Source organism: Raphanus sativus, chromosome 3 (genome assembly GCF_000801105.2).
Source record: "Raphanus sativus cultivar WK10039 chromosome 3, ASM80110v3, whole genome shotgun sequence".
Lineage (NCBI taxonomy): Eukaryota > Viridiplantae > Streptophyta > Magnoliopsida > Brassicales > Brassicaceae > Raphanus > Raphanus sativus.
Window position 1 is genome coordinate 14,152,783 of NC_079513.1, and position 8,098 is coordinate 14,160,880.

The 8,098-nt window shown below is 43.4% G+C and overlaps 1 non-coding gene across 1 annotated transcript; it reads left to right on the top strand.

Moving 5' to 3' along the window:
• The first annotated feature begins 1,250 nt into the window (after positions 1–1,250).
• LOC130510234 (small nucleolar RNA R71) lies at positions 1,251–1,357 on the top strand. Its single transcript, XR_008943915.1, has one exon. It is a non-coding gene; the product is annotated as a small nucleolar RNA R71 (small nucleolar RNA).
• The last annotated feature ends 6,741 nt before the right edge of the window (positions 1,358–8,098 follow it).

The window sequence follows — 8,098 nt, forward strand, 5'->3', positions numbered from 1 at the left end:
AGCCTCTGAATGATGGCATTGCACTCATGACTCAGAACCATCATGCCCTCCATCTCCTTCTTCTTAGCAGCTACAACATCTTTCAGGAGTTTGCTGTATTGAGGAATCAGCATGAAAGCATCAATGATGGGCATTGTAACCTGAGCTTCACTCATCTGCTTCTCAAACAAAGCCTTGTACTTCTGTAGCAGCTGCTTCTTGAATCTACCAGGGAATGGAAGCTTTGGTTCATAGGGAGGGGGGACAGGAGAGCTCTCACTTGCTGGAGCAGCAGATTCACCATCTTTTGTTGTTTTCTTCTCTTCTCCAACCTTTCCTTTACCCTTGGCTTTCACAATCTTCTCCAAGATCTCAGCATCTGTTTTCTCATCAACAATGACCACTTCATCATCTAGGTTGATGGCCACCTCCTCACCTTGTTTCTCAGCATCCTTGGTGAGGGTTACAGGAGTCAACTGCTTACCACTCCTAAGTGTGACAGCTTTTGCTTCCTTGGGGTTTTGATCTGACTTTCCAGGTAGAGATCCTTGCTGGCGGTTCTGGTGGGAGCTCATGGAAGCAAACTGATTCTCCAAATTCTTGACAGAAGAAGCAAGGTGGGAGAATTTGTTGTTGAGCTCATTGTAGCTCCCATCAATCTTGGAGTGTATGTTCTTCAGCTCATAGCCCACATGCTTCTCACTTCTAGTCTGAGACTCCAAGATCTGTTTCAGTAAAGCATCAGTGCTGCTCTGTTGAGGGGCAGAGAAGCTAGGAGAGGAGTTTTGCTGAGGCTGATAGTTGCTCTGCTGGTTGTTTCGAGGCTGATAACCACTCTGCTGGTTGTTTGAATAGGGCTTCTGTTGGTAGTTGTTGTACTGAAAGTTGGGTTCCTTCTTGTACCAGCTACCATTACTGTTGATGAAACACAATTCTTCTTGCCCTTCCAAACCCTCAACCTCATTGACAGTAGGAGGTATCTCCTGGCTTGGGTTGCCAACAAAGTTCACATGCGCTTGTGTGGCCTTATCAGCAATGAGTTTGTCAATCTTCTCTTGAAGAGCCTTTATCTCATTCCTTGTTTGATTGTCATCACCTCTGCTGCTTCTGTCATGGTCTCCACTGTAGACTGCATCACTCTTAACCATGTTGTCAACTCTGCCTCTTCCTCAGTTCTCTCCAAAAAGAACCCATTGCTAGCTGTATCCAGTCTGGCTCTGTACTTAGGAAGAGCACCTCTGTAGAATGTGCTCAGCAAGCTCTCCTTAGAGAATCCACGGTGTGGGCACTGAGCTTGGTAACCATTGACTCTCTCCCAAGCTTCACTGAATCCTTCCAAGTTCTTCTGTTGGAAGCTGGAGATCTCATTCCTCAACTTAGCAGTTCTTGAGGTAGAGAAGAACTTCTCCAAGAATGCCCTTTTGCAGTCTTCCCAAGTGGTGATGGAGTCACTTGGTAGAGACTTGTCCCATTGACGTGCCTTGTCCCCCAAAGAGAAAGGGAATATCTTGAGCTTTAAGACATCCTCTGACACACCATTAGTCTTTGACATACCACAGTAGCTGTCAAACTTATCCAAGTGATCAAATGGGTCCTCCACAGCCAGACCATGATACTTGTTGTTCTCTATGCAGTTTAGCAGTCCTGACTTGATCTCAAAGTTGTTAGCAGCCACAGCTGGTGCTCGGATTCCAAGTCTAGGACCATGGATGTTGGGGCGGTCATAAGTGCCAATGGGGCGAGCTGGTCGCTGTTGGGGCCCTTGTGGAACATTGTTTACTCCATTGGGGTTCAGAGGATTTTGTGGATCAGCCATCTCAGCTTCCTCTGTCTGCAGTAAAGCTTGTTGCTCTTCTTCTCTTCTTTTTCTAGACACTCTCTCTCTAAAGCTCTGATGTCTGCGGCTCTTGGAACAAGGTTTGATGTACCTTTGCTCCTCAAGTTCATACACCTGAAAATCACAAAGAGTGAAGAAGAGAATCAGTAACTTACAAAAATAAAAATGACTTAGTCTCAAGCAAATGACTAAATCTCAATGTTCAAATCAAACTCAGAATCTGGCAACGGCGCCAATTTGATGTTAGGAGTTTTGAGGCTCTTAAGTCAAATGATAGTATAGTGGAAGTAAGTTGTCGAACCAGTTCTGAGGGATTCAAATGCAGAGAGAATGCAAGTATTTGCCTAATCTAAGTGCAGCCAGTGATTTAATGATTTCTAAACTAATGATTAAAGCTAATGCAAAGCAATAAAAATGATACTTTTAAGCTATTGGAAAGGAGAACTCATGGGTATAGGGATTTAGACCTTGGGTGATCAGGTTTCGAACTAAGGAATGTAAATGATAAATCAAACTATCAACCTTAAGCCTAGACACAATTCTAAGCAAGCTCTATGTCTAGATGAATGCTCATTTGCTAACATGTCTCAAACATCAAATGTCTTTGGTTGAATAACATGCAAGCAATCATTACTAACAAGTCTATTAGTTATCTTAGCATCTTTAACAACAAATCTCTTTGGCAAAGTACACTAAAAGCCTAGGAGAGTTGACTCAGGCATTTCATCAAACACCTGTCGGGTGAGAAATGCCTAGAGATCACCCTTTGAGTGGCATACTCAAATGATGCATTAAGATCACTCTACTATGCAAGGAACAAGTATGATCTATACCTAAAACATCCTAGAACTAGCCTAATCACCCTTAATCACCCTAACCCATGAATCCAAAAGGTGATTACTCACTAATCTCCATGATTCCTCTTAAACCCATGGTGGATTTCAGATGAATCATGTAGAGAACTAGAAGAGAAAATCACAAGAACACAAGAACAATCAAAACCAAAAGAGAACTTTTCTTCAGAGAGTTTTGTGTATTCCAATGTCAAAAGATAATCTTCCAATGGTGGCTACAAAGAATACTTAAACATTAGGTTTTTCAGTGCAAAAACGTGCACAATAAATTACAAAAAGGTCCTTGAAAATAATAAAAATCGTGCACTGATAACGCGGAGCGACCTCGGCCAGTCGCTCCGAGAGGTCGCTCTGGGCTTCGGGAGCGACCTCGGGTGGTTGCTGCGAGGGATCGCTCCGGAGGAATTTTCTTCGTCTTCGAGCCGTGTAAAGCCGAGCGACTTGGAGTGGTCGCTCCAGCTTTGGTCGTCAAGGTCGCTCCGGCTGGAGCGAGGTCTCACAGCGACCTCTGCAGGTCGCTCCAGGATCCTCTCGTCCAATCATCCTCCTTTTCACATCTTTTGAGCTCCAAGTGCATCCAAATGTCTCCAATAACCTCACTTGGCACTCCAGTACCTAATAGAGAATTATGCATGCAAAATGCAACCTAAACATGTCTAAATCCTATTCTATATGATGAAAATGCATATGAATGAATAGCTAAAACAATACAAATATGCAAGATATCAAAGGTGAATCTCTTCAAGCTTGCTTCCCAAGATGTCTTCCCATTGACTCCTTCTTGATCCGCAATCCATTCTTCAAGTCGCAATTTTCATCTTGACTTGTTCATCCGCGTGTGCACTCTTTGTTCTCGCAATGGAGACGGATCTGAACGTGTTGCTCTTGACATTGACAGTCCATCAAAATTCGATGTAAGCTTCTTCAAGAACCTAAGAGATGGTAACGGCATTTTGGAGTCCGACTAACGGCTTTGGTGGTTGGACTACGAGACAAGTGACGTGGTGAATAAGTATGCGAGTACTATTAGAGAATTGTTAGGGTATAGTTTTTATAAGGAGTTTGGTAAAGCTATGGTTAAGATGGGTTCATTGAGGTAAAGACAGGCGTTGACGGTGAGGTCAGGAAAGTTTGTTCCAAGTTCAATTACTGAGTAGAATTTACAAATATATCAATTAAATATAAAATACTCAGTGCAAGAAGTGCTTTTTATAAATGTCGACAATTTCGAACCTCATGCATGTATGTTCAACGGTTCATCGCAGGCCAGATCAAATTTTGGACCAAAGGTCTGAAATTCATGTCACAGAAAAGCATAGAAATGTTTTCATTAGTTTAACTTTTTTATATATTGAACGTTTCATCATTGTAAATGGTGTAGATTTTATGAATAAATCTATATAACTCGCTCTACGCCGCGTCGAATACGTTCCACGGTGTGCCCCACTGGTTTCACTTAAAGCGGCAAAGAAATCGATCAAAAATTAATTTTCCAAGCAAAGAAATGTTTTTATTAGTTTAACCTTTTTATATATTGAACGTTTCATCATTGTAAATGGTGTAGATTTTATGTTAGGAAAAGTAAATCTATATAACTCGCTCTACGCCGCGTCGAATATACGTTCCACGGTGTGCCCCACTGGTTTCACTGAAAGCGGCAAAAAAGTCGATTAAAATTTAATTTTCCAAGGAATGACTGATACACTAAAAATGAATCCTTGCTACTGTCAAGTTAACAGTTGCAATTGTAGTATTTGAGATTCAAATCCAGAAGACCAGTCTACACTCTAGTTCTATGAGTTCCGAAATCAAGCTAAGAAGAAAATAAATATTTGGTTTAAAGAGGTGACGTAGAGAACAAGTAAAAAACACAAGTGATGAATTCAAATTAAAAGGAGTTAATCTAGGATGAATGCGAGTGATCTCAATCGGGACCGATCTGCTATTCAGGTTCGATGCAGTTCTATCTAGAACTCGGAGAGCAGGCTAGAACAACACACTGTCGTGTAGTTGATCCTTTCACCGATCAGACCCAGCTCCTAAGATGTCGCTTGGTCTGAGATCTGATGGTGAACCTTAATGAATGACTCCGATCTGTTCACAGTGCACCTTAACATCTACTTTCGTGTGGCTAAGGATGCAGTGCTCATTCATACAGGATCTAGCAACCTATTACACTTTTGATGCACAGATTTACTTGGGATCAAACGCTAGATGATCAGTTTAACGCAGGCATGAAACAATGAATGAATGAAGATTTACTAATTGATAACCTATCTATGCTCAGTCGCGAATGCACTCTATCACCCTAGATTAACAGTCGACTACTCAATCATGATGCAGAGAAGAACAACAGATGAAACTGAAATACTCATGATCAGATTAAGAAGAAATAAACTAGGGTTCAGGTTGTTCTCTCGAGTGAGATGAGAGCCTTCTCCCTTACAAAAGCTTGAATCCAAAGTATGAAACTTGTCTCTTGCAAAAACTAGCGTAAGAAAAAATAGAAAATAGATAGGTGGCGTTTTTATATGGAGGCACCAATCAGAAGAAAAGAGATTAGGGCATCAGGGCTTTAATTCCCGAAATAGGAGTTTCCATATTCGTCTGGAACAATCTCCGGATCACTCCGTCTGCTTGTTCCGCTTGCGATAGAACAGTCTCGGGACTGTTCTCTTGAGTGTTCTCCGCAGGAATGCTCCAAAATGACTTCTTTTCATCAGGCACCTTCTCTTCTTCCTTCTACCAACTCCAGACCTGTAAAAGGTCAAAAAGGACTAGACTGACACGAATTAGTGACTTGAAACAAATGAAAACATATATACAATGATGTTAAAAACACCACATATCAATTCCCCCAGACTTAGATCCTTGTTTGTCCTCGAACAAGGCAAGTACCAAGAACAGGGAGAAAGGTTTGAAAGCGTGGGAACTCGCTTATTCTCAGCAACCATACTCTTACCACAAATCTCTGAACCATACAAGCTGTAGATTAGGACCACACACACTTACTGAGAACCCCCTGATCGCTGTTCGAAGATCGGCTCCTTACTCTACATCTCAACCTGAAAAGGTAACACTTTCGAGACAAAACTCCTTATGTTCAATTAAGATCAGCGTGAGCTTCTTGTCACAGGTTCTACTCAGAGAGAACGGGCTAGGTATAAAACAGGCTAGCTTTTATGGTGGAGTTCAAGAGTGTTTAGGGTTTACCAAGAGCGGGTGCAGGATATCGCACAAAATGGTCGTGAGAGGACGGCTCCATTGAGGTCCACAGTCCTTACTCATCTCTGCCAATCGACTGCTCTCCGATAGATCGATCATAGGACTGCTCTGCGTGATTTCAACTTCCCTTCAGAACACTTCACTGAAACCACCATTACTTTCTCAACTTCCCAGAGGCATGCATCATAGATTCTTCTCCTTCTCGTCACCAGTAAACCAAAGCTAATAAATTTTTTTTTTTTTTTTTTTTTTTAATACTGAATTACAAAAATGCTGGGTGACGAGCAAGGAGGTAACAAGTGATGTACTGATGCCACTGGTGATTCATTCTGCTCTGTTCTAGCCACTTACTTCTTCGTTGTTCTCTATGGTATCGGAACAGGCACCTCGGTTGTTCTCTCTGGTGCTGGAACAAGCGCTCCGGTTGTTCTGCCTGCTTCCTCTGTGTGAGCATTGATGAGTAAGAACTGCGTCGATCCTTTCCTCTCCGACCTTTTTGCACATATCTGCACATAAAGTACTAGAAAAGCAAATGCATGAGGGTGGAATAAAGGTCAGGGTTCAAGGTGGGTACTAGCTAAAGATGAGCTAGCCACTCAGGAACAGCAAGAGGGATAAAAATCGGATAAGAAGTCCTGAGTGTAGTTCTCATTCTACCCTGATCTAGTGCCCATGACAAGAAGAATTAGAGTCCAGATTAGGTTCAGATAAAGTGGAGTTAAGTCTGCCCAGTGTAACCTGATCGGTATAGAACTTCTGGAGTGTCAAATGAGATAAGTCAGGGTGTTCCAGGTCCATGTGTGGGTCTTTCATCACTGGTAAGGTCACTGAATAAGAAGGTTAAAGCACGAGGTGGTTAAAGAGCATCACAAAATAGGTCCTGATTCCCACAATAGTTTTGACTGACTCGATCCTAAAAACTGACTCGATAAAAACATTTAAAATGACACAAGGACTGACTCAAAAAGCACACAAGCGCAAAAGTACAATTGCTCCCCCAGACTTAGTTCACACCATCCCTGGTTGTGAAAATAAATCAGAGAGGAAACTCCAAACAGAAGCAAATAACATAAATAATAATAGTTCAGATGGATAAGACAAGGGATAGAAATAGTCCTTTCGGACTCAGTCTGAATCGCCGCTACCGGAGTGACCAGCTGTCCTCTCTGTTCCGCGGCAGTCTCTCTGCTCCAGTCGATGTTCCGCGTGTTCCTTGCCTGGGCGCCTTGTTCTCTGCGGCGTACGCTCTTCCTGCGCTCCGATGCAGCCGCTGTGATCGCTTGAGTATCCTCTTCATTAGGCTGTTGTTCTTCTTCTGGGAATCAACCATCCAACGTCTGTAGGCGTGATCATCAGTCACATCGGTGAAGTCCTCCAAGTCATACTCACCATCAGCCGGGGAGTTACATGCTCCACATCATTCATGTCTTCATCATCGTGCTGAACCGGCGCCTTCGGATCATCGCAGAGGTGCTCTTCATCAAGTGGAGAACACAATGTTCTCCAGGGATAAGAAGTCAGTGAACCCTGGCATAGGGAGCTTGCAGTACAGAGGGTTGCTTTCTTTATCCTGGAATTTGTAGGTGTTCTCGTCGCGCAAGATGTGGCATGCGATCAGGTAAGGAGTATCGATGTACTCTATCTCAGAGACCACCTTGTAAGAGCTAGGTTGATGTTGAAGTGCTGGAACAATGGTGTGAGCAGACTGCCGCCATCGGTCCTTCTTATCGTTGGTCCTGATCAGGGCGTCCCTGCGATCAGCGAACATGGAGATGAGATGGAACCCTGGATTGGTCTTGATTCAGCTTCTCTGGGATCGGGTGATGTTCTCTCTGCGCATCTCGTCCTCAAGTCCAGTGTAGAGAACCTGAAGCTCTCCATTCGTATCTTGGAGGTGTACTCCTTGGGCGAACAGGACATTGGAGACGATCTTGGGCAATGATCCGGATAGCAGGGTTCCGGATCTGCGACTGATAGGCCTTGCGAGAGGTGAACTTGCCGGCTGCGATGAGATCCCAAAAGGTGTCTGCCGTTTGAACTTTCTTTTCCACTGAAACCCCCTTTGGCGTGTCTGCAATCTCGAATAGCGCGTTCAGATCGTTGAGAGAGATGGTGCAGAACATGCCATCAGCCATGAAGGAGAAGGAGCAGTTCTCGTACGTAGGCGCAGTGGGTTCTGGTAAGTGATCCTGCACGTCGCGAG